Source organism: Adelges cooleyi, unplaced genomic scaffold (assembly GCF_023614345.1).
Source record: "Adelges cooleyi isolate 19-005CV unplaced genomic scaffold, UGA_ACOO_1.1 ACOO_flye_CR_arks_rails_tigmint_CR_PRNA_167, whole genome shotgun sequence".
Taxonomy (NCBI): Eukaryota; Metazoa; Arthropoda; class Insecta; order Hemiptera; family Adelgidae; genus Adelges; species Adelges cooleyi.
In genome coordinates, this window is record NW_026095824.1 from 1,362,558 (window position 1) to 1,380,927 (window position 18,370).

Below are 18,370 nucleotides of genomic sequence, written 5' to 3' on the forward strand. Positions count from 1 at the left end.
TACATTATAAAGAGTATAATATTATATTAAACCGTCAGAAATTCTTTTGTATTTCTATAAATAATTTCCCATATTACAACTATGCATTGTTGATCCGAGCTTGTGCATTCAAAATATTATGTTTCAACGACCTTATTAGACGGCAATGACAACTAAGTACAGATAACAGATTGCAATTTTTTTTATTTTTTTTTATAATATCGTTTCAGAATATTTTGTTGTAGACGATGTGTTCCGGATAATATAATGATGCTGCAGTAACTACAATATTATCGCACTCATGGTATGTTATTGTTGTTTTGTCATGCAAAGCGTCTGACTGGTCTCATAAGCAGAAATAAAGTATTCGTGAAAACTAATACGTGTTATAGTCGAAATACTAGTATAGTGTAGTATAAATAATAAACAAATAAAGATTGTGTGGATGTACAGATTTCCCTGTTCTAATCGAAGATGGTTAGGGCTGTCACTAGTAGGCCCTGGGCAATTGGGCGCCGTAGTCTCACAGTTTTCAGAACATTGCTGTAAATATAAATACAAGACATCTTAGCACCCTCATTTTTCTTTTTGAAATCTTTGTATTTTTTTTTTATATACCGAAAAATTGTCCTTAACATTCTAATCGCTGTGACCCAGTCACCGATGTTGCCATTAGTCATGGGCCCTGTTAGCCAGCGCTATGACTATATTATAATGCCAATTGGTTTATCCGGCACTGGTAATAGCTGAGCTGTTATGTTTATAATGAATAAAATGTGTAATTTATATGTAATTTAGTAAGAACAAAATCTATCTATCCATATATTAGCATAAAACAAATGACAAATACAATACAGAAAATTCAAAATAGTTTAGCCACGTACATGTTTTTAAGTATCTGCCACCGCTAATAGACAAATGTATCTTATTTTTTTCTTTGGCCAAAGTCATGGGCCACAGACCCATTTACGTACTGTAGTTAGTCGTAAGACTTTAGCCTATAGATTATACGGCTCTAGCTCAATAAATTGACTCTAGAAACTACACGTATTAATTATTATATTTATCTATTTAATAACTCTTTAATACTCTATCGGCAACTAAGTATATGATTTATATATTTTGAAAATCTGCTTCTTATTCGCCTTCAACCCGACTTTTTGAGGTCGGCCCCTGTTCTCAACCTCCACTCAACATGATCTCTCACATCATACCGTTCTCAATCGCATACCATCATTTTTTTCGGTCTTCCTCTTCCCCTCTTTCCACCAACGTATACTTATGATAATCATATTATAAATTAAATCTTATGTGATTACTATCAATTGTTAGTTTTACTTTAGGCTTTCCGAATGATCGATGGGACGTTAGAACTCAGGGTGGAATTGATGTATTTACGTTTAGCTGATGAACAAGTAATTTCTTGATCTTGCTGAGAGTTAGAGATGATAACTTGCTATTTTTTTTTCCAAATTTGTTTTCTTCGTCTGCGTCTGATTTCATAAGACGTATATAGTTTTCTTTGTTTGTTTAAAAAAGCGTTTAACCGTTCATGACAGGTTTTTAAACACAATTCGTATGCGTGTATACATAAAACCTCTGTAGTTGGATTTTATGCTAATTTCGTTCGATTTTAAATTTGCCTTATTGTTATACTTAAAACTCACGTTTATGTATATATTGTTGGTATATACGTTGAATATATTATACATTATGGAATCATTAATTTTATTATTTATGCTATGAAGTTTATAATATATAATAATTCATTGTTCGTTTTTTAAAAAAAAAACCTCAATGCAACTTTAATTTACAGTGAATCTATTCATTTGTATCTAGTTTATTTGCCGACCCGTCCGATAATTATGGTCAAAGACAAGTGTAATTTCTTTTTGGTAGTACACACTCTACTTAATGTGGTATTCAAAACGGTTTCCGCATTTGTGTGTTTGCCTTGAAATGAGCGTTTAAAACTAACGACGTTTTACATATTTAGATCACGCGCACATTTTGTTCTAGATCATCCGAATAATTTGTATATGAGTCATAAACTTCAGAAATTAGTCTATACAACATGGCGTATTTCGTAAAATATAGAGTTTTCACAAAAACCGTTACTTTTCATGACTCGCATCTGTTATATGTATGTACATTATATAGTGACCAATCCGGTATTATGCGGTAACAAATTTAGAGGAAACGGCTGTTTGTTTTGTTTGATGTTTGCGGCTGTTAAACTTTCAAATAAATAATGTTTAGGAAAAAATGTTTTGACAGTTTCAAAAACATTATGATAGTTCTTATTAAACACCTATTATCGTTTTTAAAGTGATTATTATTTCATTTTATTGAAATAGTTTTCAAATATTTTATTCCTGAATTTTGCGTGGGAGTAGTATTGAAGAGCGATCGATAATAATTCGTGTGACCCTATACGTGAGTTCTTTGATCACGAATAATCTTTTAGGCAATTTAAACGTTGAAGGTCAAACTCGAACATCACCCGACGAATCGGTTGTCGAACACCGACATTAGGTGCATTTTTAATAACTCATTGACGTTGTAGGTATGATAATATGTAATACAATGGTCTGGGCGACGCTATGCTAAGTATGTGTTAGACATAAAACGCTTTTTAAGTGTAGTCATAATTATAATTGTTGTCACGACTCGGCCAACGGTGTATAATAACAATATATTACAATAATAATAAATTGTATTGGCGTTGCAGAGTGCGTCGGCTGGCTGACTTGGCTTCACTTTTTGGCCGCGTTGGGTATTTTTTTCTTTAATCAAAGACGGCTCATTGTTTTGGGGGACAGTCTAAGAAAACCAATAAGACACGCCGAGACGTGCCACCCGCCGAGGCGAACGGCCAGATCCGGCGAACCGTGGCAGAGTAAATGGTTACCGATGGTGGAATGCAAGTTCCGGGCTTACATATCCGACACAGATTTCCTCATGAGCCACGACAAAATAAAAATAAAACAAGGTAACATAATACGTCTATTCCCATTCTGTTGTATATCCTACGGTTGTTTTCTTTTTTCATAAATTATCCGACAAAAGAGTTTGGGTAAAAGTAGAAAACTGTCGTTTCTCATAGCCGTCAACACACACATAATATGTATAAATAATATTATCGCACATTCGTAGATAATATATAACATTATAGATGCAACTAGGTATGACGATAATTTATACATTATGATGATACTATAATACCAGCGGCGGTCATTATTCTTATTGACAAACGCATAAGTAAGCGCTAGAAGAAAAACATGTAGACTTTTATTACATATTATATACTCGGATCTAGTAAACTAATATATAGGCGCCTGCGAGGTACCTACAAGTACTAAAAACAATGATTATACTACAATAGTAATAATTGCTGTCGTTACTGATAAACTAGTTGTTATAGTTTAAACACGGAGGCGGTGCATAGGTACTGCACATTTAACAATGCATAATTAGTTTAAATGACTTAATCTTGCCAAAAACAATGGAAAACCGTACTGTTGTGTAAGACCGCGTTCTAATAAATTTTACTGGAAATCGTTTTCATGTGTAATATCGCCGCTTAGTGTTGATGATCTACAGTTGAAAATAATGTACATAATAACTATCAATGACAATGTATAATCGAATTTTGGCACAGTATTCGTCGAGTTTACTACACAATACAAGTCTGTATTTCAATGAATTATATATATTTTATGACCAATATAATAAGAGACATTGTGTGATTTGTGGCCTCCTGGCTCCACCTGATCAAGTCGGATTGACAACTTTTCACGAGAATGAAAACTATTATTGTATACACTATATAGCTGTTACTAATAATGTACTACTACTATATTGGTGTTAACACCAATATTCATAAAATGTGTACACGACGTATGAAGCAAAAAAAGGCCCTTTGTTTACGAGCAAAGACATTATTTTAAGCGTTATAGTTTCGGATAATATGAAAATATGTATTTGATTAAATTTCGTGTATTTTTTTTTCAACCAACGACTTTCATCCAGCGTTATATTATGTGTAGGTGCAGCGACTGTTTGGCCGTTGCACGAATGAAATACCATTAAACGTTGCTTCACGGCGAGAAATTAATTTATATTCGAGAGATGAGATTAATATTTATATATATAGTAATTAAAACAGTTGAACATTTTTAACGTGCGAACCGCCTTCACACGAATTTCGCTTTCGGAGAATTGCCCAAGCTCATTGTATTTCACGCACGGCGCGTGCACGCTACTGCAGCAATCCTATCATTTATTGTGTGATAACAAAAATTGATAACACAAATAGACTTACAGACCGCGCGAATAGTTTTGAAAATAATATCACGTGTGTCTGTATTTTACAACCGGTCCCGATTCGGAAGTGCAGTCAATAAAAAAACCCCATGGCGGTTTTGGAATTTGAAACTCTCCCCTCCCCCCCATTAAAATCTGATCGAGCTACCGTCTTGGATGTAGAATATTTTAAAACTTTCAGTTACTAAATTATACACGGTATTTCCAAATCATACTCCGGCAAGGTCACCGTGTAATATATTAGGCACGAGGATTAATAATAATTATCGAACGCCCATTTGCATATAACATAAGCAAGCAGCTTAGTACTGTACAGCTGCTGTAAGCCAAAATAAGCGGTGACCGGTAATATCGGGTTATCTTTAACTCGACCGACATCTATTATGCGTCATAGTTTGTCGGCGTCGTGTAAATTTATAAATTAACTAGATTGTTATAATATATATATATATAGATATTAATTATTATGTACGGCACGTGTTATGCCAGCAAAACGCGTTTATTATGTGTCAATATCATATGGATAATATTTATCTTGTCCGCGTTTAGTGAATTAGTACACAGAATTTTGTAGTTATAAAAATATACATTTTAATAGTTATTAAAACGTGTTGAATATTTATGAAGCGTAGGTATAACATACAGTTTAGCGTTTCATACAATACATTATAAATAGGTATCCCGGGAATCGAGTATTTCGCATTATAAATATTTCAGAAATGTCTTCTTCCACCAAATCAAATCGAAAACCTCTCAAGTGTTCGCTTTTCAGTACTAGGTATACACTATTCTGTATCATACAAATTTGCCGTCCAATTAATGGGAAGCCTTCAAATTGTAAAATAAACGGGATAAAAGTCGACTGTAACGTTATAATGTTACAGTCGACTTTTATCCCGTGCGACACTATTTATTTATTTTTCATCAGAAGTGGAAACACCATTTTTTTTAATAGATAATATTGTTTTGTAATCTTAAAAATGTCGCAAATTGTGTATAGACAAATTTACACTTATAATTATTTAAAGCTAATTTGTTTGTAAGGAAGTGGCAATTTGTCATATTTTATGAGAATTTACATGTGCGAATATTTTTGCAAGTGAAACTTATACTCATTGTGATAAAACTCGACGAGAAAGCTTTGAAACTTTTAGATTTTATTTTAAAGTACCTACAGTTTTATCCCTGAAGTATTACCTACTATATAAAAGCAATGAAGGAAAAACGCCGCACGTGAGAAAATCTTAAGAATAATATTCAAAATGTACATACATTATTTATTCTTCCCGGAAGACGGCTTACGCCCGTATGGCTGTACAGTAATGAAAGCCTATAATTATAGTGGTTTAAATTATTATAAATTATATTAACGTTGTTTGTTGCTGTTGTCATGTCTCTGTTGTACATAGTAATAAATAATAGTATTACTCTCAACACTATTCTCCTACAACCAGCGTCTGTTGTATAATATTATACACTTACTGTGTAAAAAAAAAAAAAAATGAAAAATATTTATTATTTCGTTTGTGTGTTCGTTAGAAAAATGTAAGCAAAAAATACGCGCTTAGTAACTTTGACTGTTTTTTTTTTTAGTTTCATAGACTTCAGAGTCTAGAGATTGAATATTAATACAACAACGCTAACATTAGTAAAAACTAAAATGTCGCAATAAGTGTTTTTTTATGCGATAACGAAAACAAACGTGTCTGAAATAAAATAAAACTCAACGCAAGTACATAATATATTACAAAACTCAAGGCTCGTGTACCTAACAATAAGATCATAATAATAAAATGCGAACAGCAATAGTAATACTAATAATTATAACAGTAAATATAATCATATTTAAAACAGTTTTGTTTCCGCGCAAAAATGAACATTTTGACAGGCCCACACGTCGTCGGGTTGTAAAAATTATTATTATGATCTTACAATATTTATTATTGCTGAATGCGAGTACTACAAAAAGTTAACGTTACATTATAATTTTTACTAAACTTTTTTTCGCAAATTCATTTTCAAATAATATCGTTGCCTGCGCACTGTCGGGTAAGTATTAATTCACAAGAAATGGATGTCAGTTGCATCAGATGTGTACATACTAATTATTGTAGACATACTCGGTTCGCCCGTGCCCATGTATAATATTTTAATGTTTTCGGTTTCTTTGTTTTCCATTGGCAATTGCTCGCAATTACTTGGGTAATTTTTGTCGTTGTGTGACACAGTTACATGAAGAACGTGACAACAAAAAAACGCACAAAAACAACCGACTTTTTATTAATTTTGCACGCGACCGGACAGCGAATATGTCAAATATTGTTTTGTTCGGCCGGGTCTAAAAAGAAGTTCATATCGCTCATTATGATATGTAAAACTTGTGTGAATTCTGATTGGAGATTATTGTTTCAGTTTGGCGAAAGCAGTTGTTGTTCGTATACGAAGAGCCGTTAGCCTTTCACGAGTCCTTTCTATTATAAATCTTAAAACTACAATCATTTCGCTTCTAAGTAGATCAGTGTTTTATTTTACAACAGCCGTCGAAAATGTAACGTTTTAAAAACTATACTATTGTTGAATTGTTGTAGTGGTGTATATAATTTAGTACCTACCATAATATGCGCAAATTATGGTTTAATAGGTCGTATAGTTATCTTCCAAAAAATATATTCATATTTTTCATATATTATACTATTGTGATAGGTAATAATTATTTGCTGGCATGCGTATGCATAAACGTGAAATTATAGTTTAGTGAAATTAAGAAATAAAAAATTAAAGTGTAAATTTATTTAAAATTTTAACCAAAGAGAGTTTAATACATTTAAAAAATTGAAAGTCAATTTTGTGTGGAAAGAAATTATAACTGTAAAAGTTATCCGTGTGTTTGATTTTTATTGCAGACTACTCAGTAAGATAATTAATAACGTGTTTTTAAAGGCTGTTTGAAATTTTAGACAAGAAATTTAATTAACAAGTTGTAAAAAATTTACTTAACTGTTAAAGGTGTACACATTTTGAACTCATTTTTTAATGTACCTATTTTTTATGTGTCTATACGAATTTCTTTATATTTTTTTTACGTAAGTCATAATATCATGTTGTGTTGATGTTTCATACTATAAAAATTTCAAAAACATAAATGACCTTCAATTTGTACATTTTTACTTGCTACTTTTGATGCTCTATTTGTAAGCCTAAAATCTGGTTTACAAACTCATGTATAGCTATTACTGAGAAAAATAATCGAAATGATCAAGTGAAAAATGTAAAAACACATTTCTACAGTTGTATTTATCAATTTGGATTGCACAAACAGAGACGACACAAAGCCGGGAAAAGTACTCGCTTAATTTTTGTTTATGCTAAGCTTAAATTTAATAAATGGAAATAGGCTACTAGTTCTAGCTAAGACAATATCATTTGGATCAAGTGGACATGAACCTCGTCCATTAAAACACAAGTTCCAATTGACTTAGCAGCCCGCAACAGGGTATCCCAAGCGGTTATGACAGTACTTACATACAATTCTACGATAAGTAAAACTGTCGAAAATAAAACGTCCGAGACACCCATTAGGTGTATTGGAATTATTGTGTCTTTAAGAAGTTCACACATTTCTTTCGCGGTCAGCTCAAAATTATATACACAATATCACTACAGTTGAGTAGTTAATTAGGGTTATTAACGAGAGGTTCCAGTCGTAATTATTTTGCGCATTTGGTATTTTAATTACCTAATAGAAAAGAATGTAAACTGGTTTCGACAACAATCTAATTTGGTTCAATGAGAAAATTGTGTGCATAGCCTACTGAAACACAAAAAGGAAAAGAAACCTCACAGTTATTAATACCATTAATAAAAATATGTAATGTTACCAAATTAAACGTTTTACTTATGCGTAGGTTAGTTATCTTTGCATTAACAGTTACCCGAAGAGCAATTAAACTAAATAATATACTATTTATTTTTAACGATTACATTGCCTAACTAATTTTCACTGTTACCATTGCAATTTATAACTTACTGCGTTCAACATGCATACAATTGAAATCTGTACCTATTAACTTGTGATGTCCATTTTCATGGATTCTGATAAGTACTTTATGTGTGTAATGTATGCCTTTTGAGTTTGCATAAATTATAAATAATTGTTGTACGTTGATTGTACGAAATTTCACTGTTCAGCAATAAAATCAAAACCGATAAGATTGTGTAGAGAGCGGTGGTGTATTTTTGTAATCGCCAAGCTAAACGGTGACTACATCAGCTGATACATCCGAGGTGGAATTCAGTTGCTCTGGACCGACCGGTCAACGCCTACACCATCCCGTTTACCTATATTGTATCAATGAATACGTCATCATCATATGATGCATTATGGCGTTTCGCGTTTCCAGTATCGTGTGGCTGGACAAAATGGATCAGTGTGTGTGTGTGTGTGTACTAGTCTGTGTCAAGTTGTCATTGCAAAAAGCCACCACCGAGAGCGCAGCACGAGAGTACACGACGATATCGTTATTCGACTTTATAGAACCCAATGTTGTGGTACTCTCTCTCGTGGTAGGTATTATACAATATTATATTAATGCCCCGTCGGCCGGCGCTGCCCCCGCGCTGACCACCACCAGACCCCCGTGTGGAACCGGTCCCGAGGCTAACGGCGACGGTGCGCACCTCAGTCTGCACTCTGCAGTCAGTTGGACGTTTACCACGCACTCGGTCGGCACGCACAGCCGTTGTGAACAATAATAATAATAATAATAATAATATACACTAACGTAGGTATATACATTCAGTCCGATCGTTCACCGTCGTCAGGTGCACACCTGCCATCGCACATCCTCTTCACCTCGCGAGCGCGTGTGTGCGTTTTTTTGTCTCCACCGTCCGTTTTGGCGCCATCCGAACTGTCGTGAATTTTTGTTTTTTTACAATTTGACAATACGTTTGGTTTTTTTGATAATAATCAAAAAAAAAAAATAAAATCGATTTCGGTGCGCGCACGCCACACTCCGGAGAACATTACAAAGCCACACAGTATCGCACAGGTAACTTACTACATAATATATTATATATAGGTGTAATCGTAGACGATCGGTGCACGCAGATCCGATGTGTTTTCCCGACCGCCCAACGTCTTGTCCGGCAGTCGTCGGATCTATAAATAACTCTATAGCAACGCTATCCGGTCGTCGACGTGCATATTATTGTTATTATTATTACTACTGTGTTTTCGGTACTTTTGGGGTGACTTGAACGCTGGTTCAAAGTCCGAGGGCACGTCCCGTGACGGATCATCAAACAAATATCTACATCCCCATCCCCCTAACAAACAATGCTACTATTAAAATGACGTTTTTTTTTTTTTATTATTATTAAAAAAATACCAAAATTAAATAAAATGAATAACAAATTTAAATGAACGTGCAGCGATGGGCCGCAAACAACAAACGCGAGAGCGCGGTCAACGTGCATTGGCCTTTGTCGTGGATATATTTCATTAAAACCTCCTACGGCTTATATAACATCTATTACAAAGAGATAACGAATACATTTCATTGGGACTGTGATAAAAAATCGATCAGCGCTTTAACAGATAATTTAAAAAGTGTCCTTTATGCCAAAAAAATACGCTCTCCATTTTAGTGGTAATATAACAAAAAAAAAAACTATAGTATGATTTTATAATGATTATTTTGATGAAAACTTCGCATACTCAACAAATAAACATAAGCTATTTTTTAGATCACGTTATATATAAAATTATGGTTGTTAATTTTGAAACCATCGAATTATTCATATACCTTAAGGTTTCAATAAATATTTTATGATAATAGAGTTGAGGCTATACAATTATTTGTGACGATAATAAATATATTTATGTATACATTATTTTAATAAAAACGACGATAAAAGTAACAGTATAATCAATTTGATACTTAATATCGTACTAAATATTGTACTTAATATCGATCATTTATAATACATAAGAACAACATATTTTCTATTTTAATAAAACCGTTTTAGAAGCTATACTACCTTTATTGATTTTATATCAGTGAATTTACATTATCTCCGTTTATAAGTGCATATTTTGCTCCATTTGTTTACAATTATTCGCAGCTAAGTAAAAATACAAATCGCTTCTGCTCTAGTTTGAAATTCAACAGTGGGGTTTGGAAACTACCTGGCTGGGTAAACATGAGTGAATGGGGATATACCTGCGTTTTTCTTGCCCAGTGAACAGGTTTTAATGTTTATGGCAAACGGCCCACAACTCACAATAGTGTCGTCGAGCGATTTCTTTGCCCGAAACGACCAACGTCAATGGAGAAAAAAAATCGCCCATTTAAAATCGATCTATCCTGCAGACCTGTCAAAACGTTTGTCGTAATTCCATAAAATATTATTATTGTTTTTATTATTATACAGCGCACATTAGCTATATTGCCCGACAGAGTTGCATAACGCGCGCGTTTATTAGTTACAACAACTGTCTAGCGTACCTGCGGCGATTTTATTGTTTCACGGCAAACAGACATTAAACGTCGGACGTCAAGAGTTAAGACCACGGTAATAATAGTAGTATAATAATAATAATTATAGGTAAGAGTGGTATAATAAGGGTGTCGTTAAATATTCGGCCAAGGCCGCCACCCTGTTTTTTTTTTTGCGTCGATTGTCTGGACGTTTATTACCGCCGGCGCGCAGTTTACACACAATACTAATAAGTATATTATTGTAATGGTACGAGAATTAATAAAAGAAAATCGTCGTCGCCAAATAAAAATGTACAAGATTTGGACTTTCTTTCAAAAAAAAAAAAATACATATTCATTTCAAGGTGTACCTAGGGTAAAAATAATAGACACTGCCAAATTGGACCAAGATCGCGGCGTGCCATGCGCATTGTTCACGGTCCGGTTGCAACACATACACACAGAGCCTTATAATAATGATAATAATAATATTATGTATTATACATTAGTATCCGACGGGCGATTAAAAATAATGCATTGCGACGGCGTCCGTGTATTGTGTTGAAATTTCGCGTACTCGAATCGAATTTCTAAACGCGACGGAAAAAAAATATAGGTACCACATATACTAATACCTAATACCTACGCGGGTGCCTGCCTTGGGCCGCGAAACGGTAATAGACGTCTTATATCGATTGTCTGAGAGACATTTCGATTCGAGGGTAAACAAAAATGTCGGGTCCCGTCGGGGCTCGTGAAAGTGAAATCCGAGGCGTGTGTCTGTCCTTGACGGGTCCGAAGACGGGGCGAAGGCGAAACGAAAAAGAAGAAGCTAAAAAAAGAATAGATTTCGATATAGACAATGCATGATAATATTATTAGCTTCTATGAAAAGCTCATCTTTCCGGACGTCGTTCCGGAAATGACTTTTGTGTCTGACGCATGTATAACCGGTATTCATTATTCGCAGTCGAAGGTTTTTTATCGAATAATAATATTATTTATTGTTTCGATAACGGCCGAGGGTTAGAAAGTCTGAAATTCGCGACCTCACCAAACGCCCAGATAGTTTAATGTGTGCATGTATTATAATATATGAAGAAAAAACTTATTAGATATTGCGCGATAACATTTATTTGATTTAATTTTGAACGCAATCGTTGAAATTGTAGTAAAACGTGAGTTTCTTTTGAGTCGTATTAATTATTAATGTTTGCGGATACGTCTTAGTGGTTAACTCTTGAAAAAGAACACAATCATAAATTAAATTATTTTTAATATAATATCATTGCATGCTCTCTCGTTAGTGTGCACGTTTGTTGGAAATTCGAAAACATATGCTGTGTTTTACCGAGTCAAGTATATAAACCGTACGGTGAACAGTTCTAATTATTGACCGTTAGTAAAAAAACACTACTCGACGGGTAAGAGTCCAATACACTACACGGTCGAATAATTAGGTAAGAATATAATTATCGGCGTTTAGAATCGATGAACTCGCGTTTTTTTCTTCTGCTTTGTGCAGTGCAGCGTGTATATAATAGTGTACGCTCGCTGAAAGAAAAACCATTATTATGTTATTCCGCTCGTCCAATCAGTATTATTATTATTATAATATATACCTACCTATGTTTACTATAATATAGACTAAATATGTACCCGTGGCTCGTGACTCGCGCCGTGCCTGTTTGTTTCCTTATTATAAAGAAAAATAAAAAAAAATAATAATAAAAGTTTGAGAATATCAATATAAATACCGCGAAGAGTAATTAGTTTTTTTCTTCTCCTAATCGTCGTTGAACACCTTTACGGCCAGAGATCACGGATATCCCAGTGACGGTGTCGCACGCAGCAATGTAATAGTATATAGCTATTATGACGTGATCACTGTGCGGCGGTAGAGGTCAGGGGAAACGCGAAGGATTTCGCCGGTCTCCGATTTCCTCGGCAATTGGATGTGTAGTTTTTCGATTTCCCATCAACTCGATGATAATAACACCAACACTAATAATAATATAATACTTCCTGTCGCCCGCTGTCAGCAGGAGTCGTGTAACAATTAACGAGATCATCGCATTATCATATATATACACTATTATTATTATTATTATTATTATATTCTATTCTATTGTCTCGGTCCGCGCGTGAGCACATAGGATATTTTTTTTTCTTTCATCTTCTATACAGTCGATATATACGCGTTAGGTCCTTCGAATAATAATAAAAAATAATATAATAATATTAACTACCGTGATGATGATACACTGTCGTCGTGTGTCTGTCCTACACACGCGGGTCGACGGGTCACGTACGCTTCATACGAACCCTGTCGTGCATTACAACGGGCTTAATTCGTATGCGTTGTTATACAATATTATTACTGAGGTTCATATACAAGTGCGGGAGATGGTTAGAAATTCTCGTTGGTCAACGATCACGCCGTGTCCGAACGCTCGGGGGTGATCCGCGGCCGTTGGTTTTTTGTTTTGATGCGGTAACAAAATAGAATTATTAAAGAAAATAAAAAAACTCTTCATCATCAAATCAGTGACTAGGACTATCATGATACAGCTGCATTGACGTGTCGTTTTGTTTTTCTCGGGTAATTTGTTTTCTTCGTCGCTTTTAATGAATATCCAACTCACCCGTCGGAACCGTTCGACCGTGGTGGACGCACGGGGAGCACTCGACCACGGTTCTACGATCTCGGCATGTACATATAGGTACTGTATAGGTAGTCTACCTATATGTAGTGCACATTCGGTTGACTGGAACAAACCGCCCGGACAGCTGTTGATGTACATTTTTTTTTTTGTTCGTCAGCAAGAAAGTGAAGAGGTTGACCGGTTTTTTGTAATTTGTTTTTATCGCGTCCAGCTGTATATAAAATAGTCCTGTTGTCTCCTTTCGTCGAGTACAGTCATTCGGTGCGCCGACTCCTCCGCCGGAACCCAGCCCTGAAAAAAGTACTCATAAACTGTTGACCCGGTCGTGCATTATTAGATCTAAGAACAAATACTCATTCGATTAGCATGTGAATAAACGGCGCACCCACGTGATGAGGTTCTTAAAATAAAAAACAATTGGTGATTATTCACACTAATTATCCGCAATTAGTTGTGTATGAAAACTTCACTTCCTAATGCAAGTCTTTACTAATAAGTTAGGTATATAGTTTAAAAAATTGTTCGTTCAATTATTAAAAGTTTAATAAAACTTTATCGAATTCGATTTATCAAGTTCAATTTATTGATTGCTGTACTACCATTTTAGTATTGCTCTCGAGTATGACCTATAGTTGATCACTTGTTTCTTGGCCACGCTTCTGGCTATTAATTGGCTCATCTCACAAAGTATATTAAGTATATTTATTATATTTCATAATACGAATCGATTGCTGTGTGTAACGAGTTTCGATTTTGGTTTTCGTGTAGGTTGTAAGTAAAAAGTATTAAAACACCTTGTCTGCGCTGTTTGTCGTTTGGAGAAACCGTCGGGCTCAAATGCCGTCAGTTATTATTAGTATTTTTATTATTTATTTTAAACGAGCAGCCGCGTTCAGAGCAATAATTTGTTTTAGGCGATAGTAAACGATTAACGGAGCACGCACGTTCCCCGAGAAGGTTTTTTTTTTCGTAACGCACACACAATGTAATATATTATAAATATGTATATGCGTATTTTGTTTGGGCAATCAATCGTGACGATCAATATTTATCAATTATACTGTTGGTGTATGTCGTTGGCGTACTCGCTTATATACGTGTAAAAGCATTACCGCGGCGTGTGACACTATAATACAGCTTGCCGAGCTGCGCTGCGTATGGGCGTGAATAAAGATGTATAATATGTATTTCACGTCCTATAGTAATACCCTATATTATATTGTTGATCGCGCTCCACGGTGTGTTTTTGTACTTATTCGAGGACGCGGAGTTTAACGTCGGTCGTCGGTACGAATTCTAATCCGCACGTTACACACCGTCTGTTTATGACCTACTCCGTGTACCAGATAAGTAGCGTACTCCGCGGTAGTCGTTTGACATCATTAACAACGTAGGTATGTGTCATCCGCGGTCTGTGTCGCGAAAAACATTTATTTATATCAACCCGGTCCCCGGAAATAAAAACCCACAGGAGCAGCTACCCAATTTATATTATTATCAAAGATGTTGTATAGGAACCGGGCCGGACATGGTATATAGTTTCAAGTAGCCCGAAGGTTTTTTTTTCGTTTTTCTCAAATGAATGCAATTATTTATCTACAACCGAGAAAGTCCCACGGACAATAATTTATCGTATTTTCACCGTAGAAAACTGATTTGCATATCAATCTCGGATCTTTAATACGCGGTCGATAACGACCAACAATATGTCTAATAAACACACATACATTATTATCCACATACAGCGAACCGTATTATAATAAGAACGGTATAGTATTGTTCCTGTGCGCTACGTATATCACCATAATATGTAAATGTATTTTTGTGAAGCAAACCGAACACACGACGATGGTGGGGTTCGTTTGAATTTTTAAGATCGGCAAGTCGAACAAATTTAATCTCGACATTTTTATTGAATTAAGCAACCAAAACTATGTGACAGAATTCGAGAATTATTATTATTTGTTATTCCCCTCGGCGGTTATGTTGCGATGACAATAATTTGAGTACACCGAGCAAACGTTCTCCCGGACTTCTAATGAACCTATATAGGTATTATTTTATAAGAACCACACGTGATTGGTTTTTTAAAAACTCCGTGTCAACGGCATTGGAATAATAAAACCTGACGTTACTATTACTCTATCGACATCCGTTGAAATAAATAACAAAAAAAAAAAAATCTCAGCCAATCTTACTTTGTTTTTTTTGTTTTGCATTTTTGCGGTGAACACTAATAATAGCAAAACACTAAAAATGCCATGAATACGATGCGTCCGGGTTCCGGTCGACCTGAGTGTATTTAATTAATTAATTGCTTTGGTCTTCAACGAAACAAGGAATTATGAAAACCACCCGTTATAAATTCAAACAACTCGAACGTATGCAACGTTGTTTTGGCCTTTTCAGAGGGGACGGTCGAGTGAAGGTCGAATATAGATAATGTAGGAGAGCTACAACCCGAACCTTCTAGTATTTTAGGACCGGTAAAATTCTCTCATTTAGACTGCTATATAGCCGAATGTAATTTGTAGAGTTCTTAACTAAGTATAGTGTTTATGCTGTCAGCAATGTGCTCGGTTTGCATTATCGAATGGTACAATATTATTCTGTTGTTACGTGACTAATGCCATTCACACATACAAAAAAAAATATATATATAAAACCGAGAGCACGGTCGTTCTCATCTCTGTCTACCCGGTTGGATGCACTCGATCTCCTCCGCGTGCAATGCAGCATATTATCTGCGGTAACATGTCACCACGGCCCATACGGTTTACCATCCATTTATGTGATTGGGTCTAGATGAATAAAATCAAATTTATAATTGTTATTTTGTCATCTTACCCGCCTCGACGGCAACTGCTACTGAAACCGGTAAAACAGCGAGACCGGTAAAGTGACAAATCGAGATGTCAAAGTGCAGTGAATCGCTTGTGCTCCAATTAACTCTCAAACGCGTGTTCGTGACCAGTTTGACCGATATCAGTCGTGGTGATAAAATTCTATGTCCTAAAGCCTGAGCCGCCGGTCCGGCTTTGAGTAGGTACTTAATGAATTGAATAATACAATCCGGCCGCTGTTGTGCAATACGTTACCCGGAGACAAAATCTACTTTCTTCGCCGGCAAATAATTACTGCCATAATTTTACCGGTATTAATATTTGTTATTTGCCACGTAAAACAGGCGGGTACATAATATAATAATAGTATCTCATGGCAACGTGCGCTAATCGTGGGAGTCTTAAGTGAAACTAATTTGTACCGTTTAGCTTTGGAGCGCTTTTTGTAATAGTCTGGGTAAGTTTTCATAATATTATTATCCTCGAGCCAAACGCGTTGTGTTTGTTTAAAAACAATCAAGTCAGGACCTATTAAGTACAAGCGGTTTCAAAATTTAAACGAAAAATAAAATGTTGTAATTATTCTATATATATATATATATATATATATATATATTAAAAAAAACGGTAGGCTGGTCGGAGGTCAGACGATCGTCGATACGATAGACCGTCTTTCGGAAGCTCTTCTATATTCCGACAACACAATACAATAGAAAGTTCGGAGAGATCCGAGATAAGGTTTAAACAGCACCGGCTTGTTTGTTTATCCTGTTTAATAATGTATGATGATGTGTATCGCACGGATCACTATGTACGGGGAACGATGTAATTGTTTATTTTTTAATTTAGCTAATTAAGAGCTGCAACACAGTCCATTGGTTAATTATTGTTTACAACAACTGCTATTGTATGTTTTGATGGAGAATATATTAAAATTGATTGTCAAGACCGGTTATGTTGAAGAAGGTCAAAATCTAATATTATATCACAGAACTTATGGTGTATTTCTCCATGTTTTAATACGTTAAATAATAGTCACGACGACGTTAAGACGTGTCCTCGTCGCCTCCCGTGTAAATAATAACGATATTATTTGGCAACTGTGCCGAAAACGTGCTTAAGGCAGTTAAGTTGAACAGAGTAGGTAGGCTTTCGCTCTCCGGTCCAGTTCGGGGCCAAGACAACACTATCTATTAGGCTTATGCCAGAATTCTTAATAAATCTTCACACGTAGGCCCTGTTAATAATACAATAGTATTACAAAAATAGTAAATACAGATGTGCACCCCCCCAGACATTATACTGCACAGTTATACATTACAAAAGACAAAAAATATGGTCGTTTGGAAAATATGATACTATACCTAACACCTTTGTCTTTGGCTTTTCAGACATTTAAAACAAATTATTACCGCACTAGTCTATCAGGTTGACGTCTCCATGGCCGGTTATTGACATGAGCGCGTGTACGCCACTGAACAATGGCTATTTCTGTAAAATATGCGCTCTGTGGTCATCCTAATGTATACTCGTGTACAAGGTGTACTTCCCTTCGCGACAATAATGTGTAATATTTCGTCTTCACGGTAAAAAAAAAAACAAAATACAAACGTGCAGCGCCCGGTTGTCCTTTGTAAGTTGTATAGATACTACAACACCGCCGTTGTCCGTCTGTTAAAAGTGAAAAACCCCATTGTTTCATCTTGCCCACGCACGTTTTGAAAACCGGAAATTCCTTCCAGAGTTATATTGTTATTACGTCCGAACATTAGTACGGTTTAGAATATTTTCACATAATAACAAGCAAAAGCATTTACCTATTTAACTTTCGGGCGACCGAAATGTATAGGTATTTGTTTATTTAATTTTTTTTTCACGGTCATAATATTATGATAATATATTAATTACACATCGCCCAGAACTAGGCTAACGGGTCCGTCGAATTCGATAATCGTAAATTGATATAGAGTTATATGCGTTACTGCCACGAGAGAAAAGCAACCGCGGCGACCTTAACCCGTTGGGCAACGCATAACCAAACAGAAAGTGGTACCCGCAACTAAGTCCCCGAACA

General features: G+C 35.2%; 1 protein-coding gene across 3 annotated transcripts in view; it reads left to right on the forward strand.

The window, feature by feature from the left end:
* The first annotated feature begins 8,983 nt into the window (after positions 1 to 8,983).
* The window catches only part of LOC126848042 (uncharacterized), a 48,572-nt gene continuing 39,185 nt past the window's right edge, over positions 8,984 to 18,370 (forward strand). For all 3 annotated transcript variants that reach the window (XM_050588549.1, XM_050588552.1, XM_050588551.1), the window contains exon 1: positions 8,984 to 9,356. The gene's annotated coding sequence lies outside the window, so the exon portion shown is untranslated. The remainder of the gene's footprint in view (positions 9,357 to 18,370) is intronic.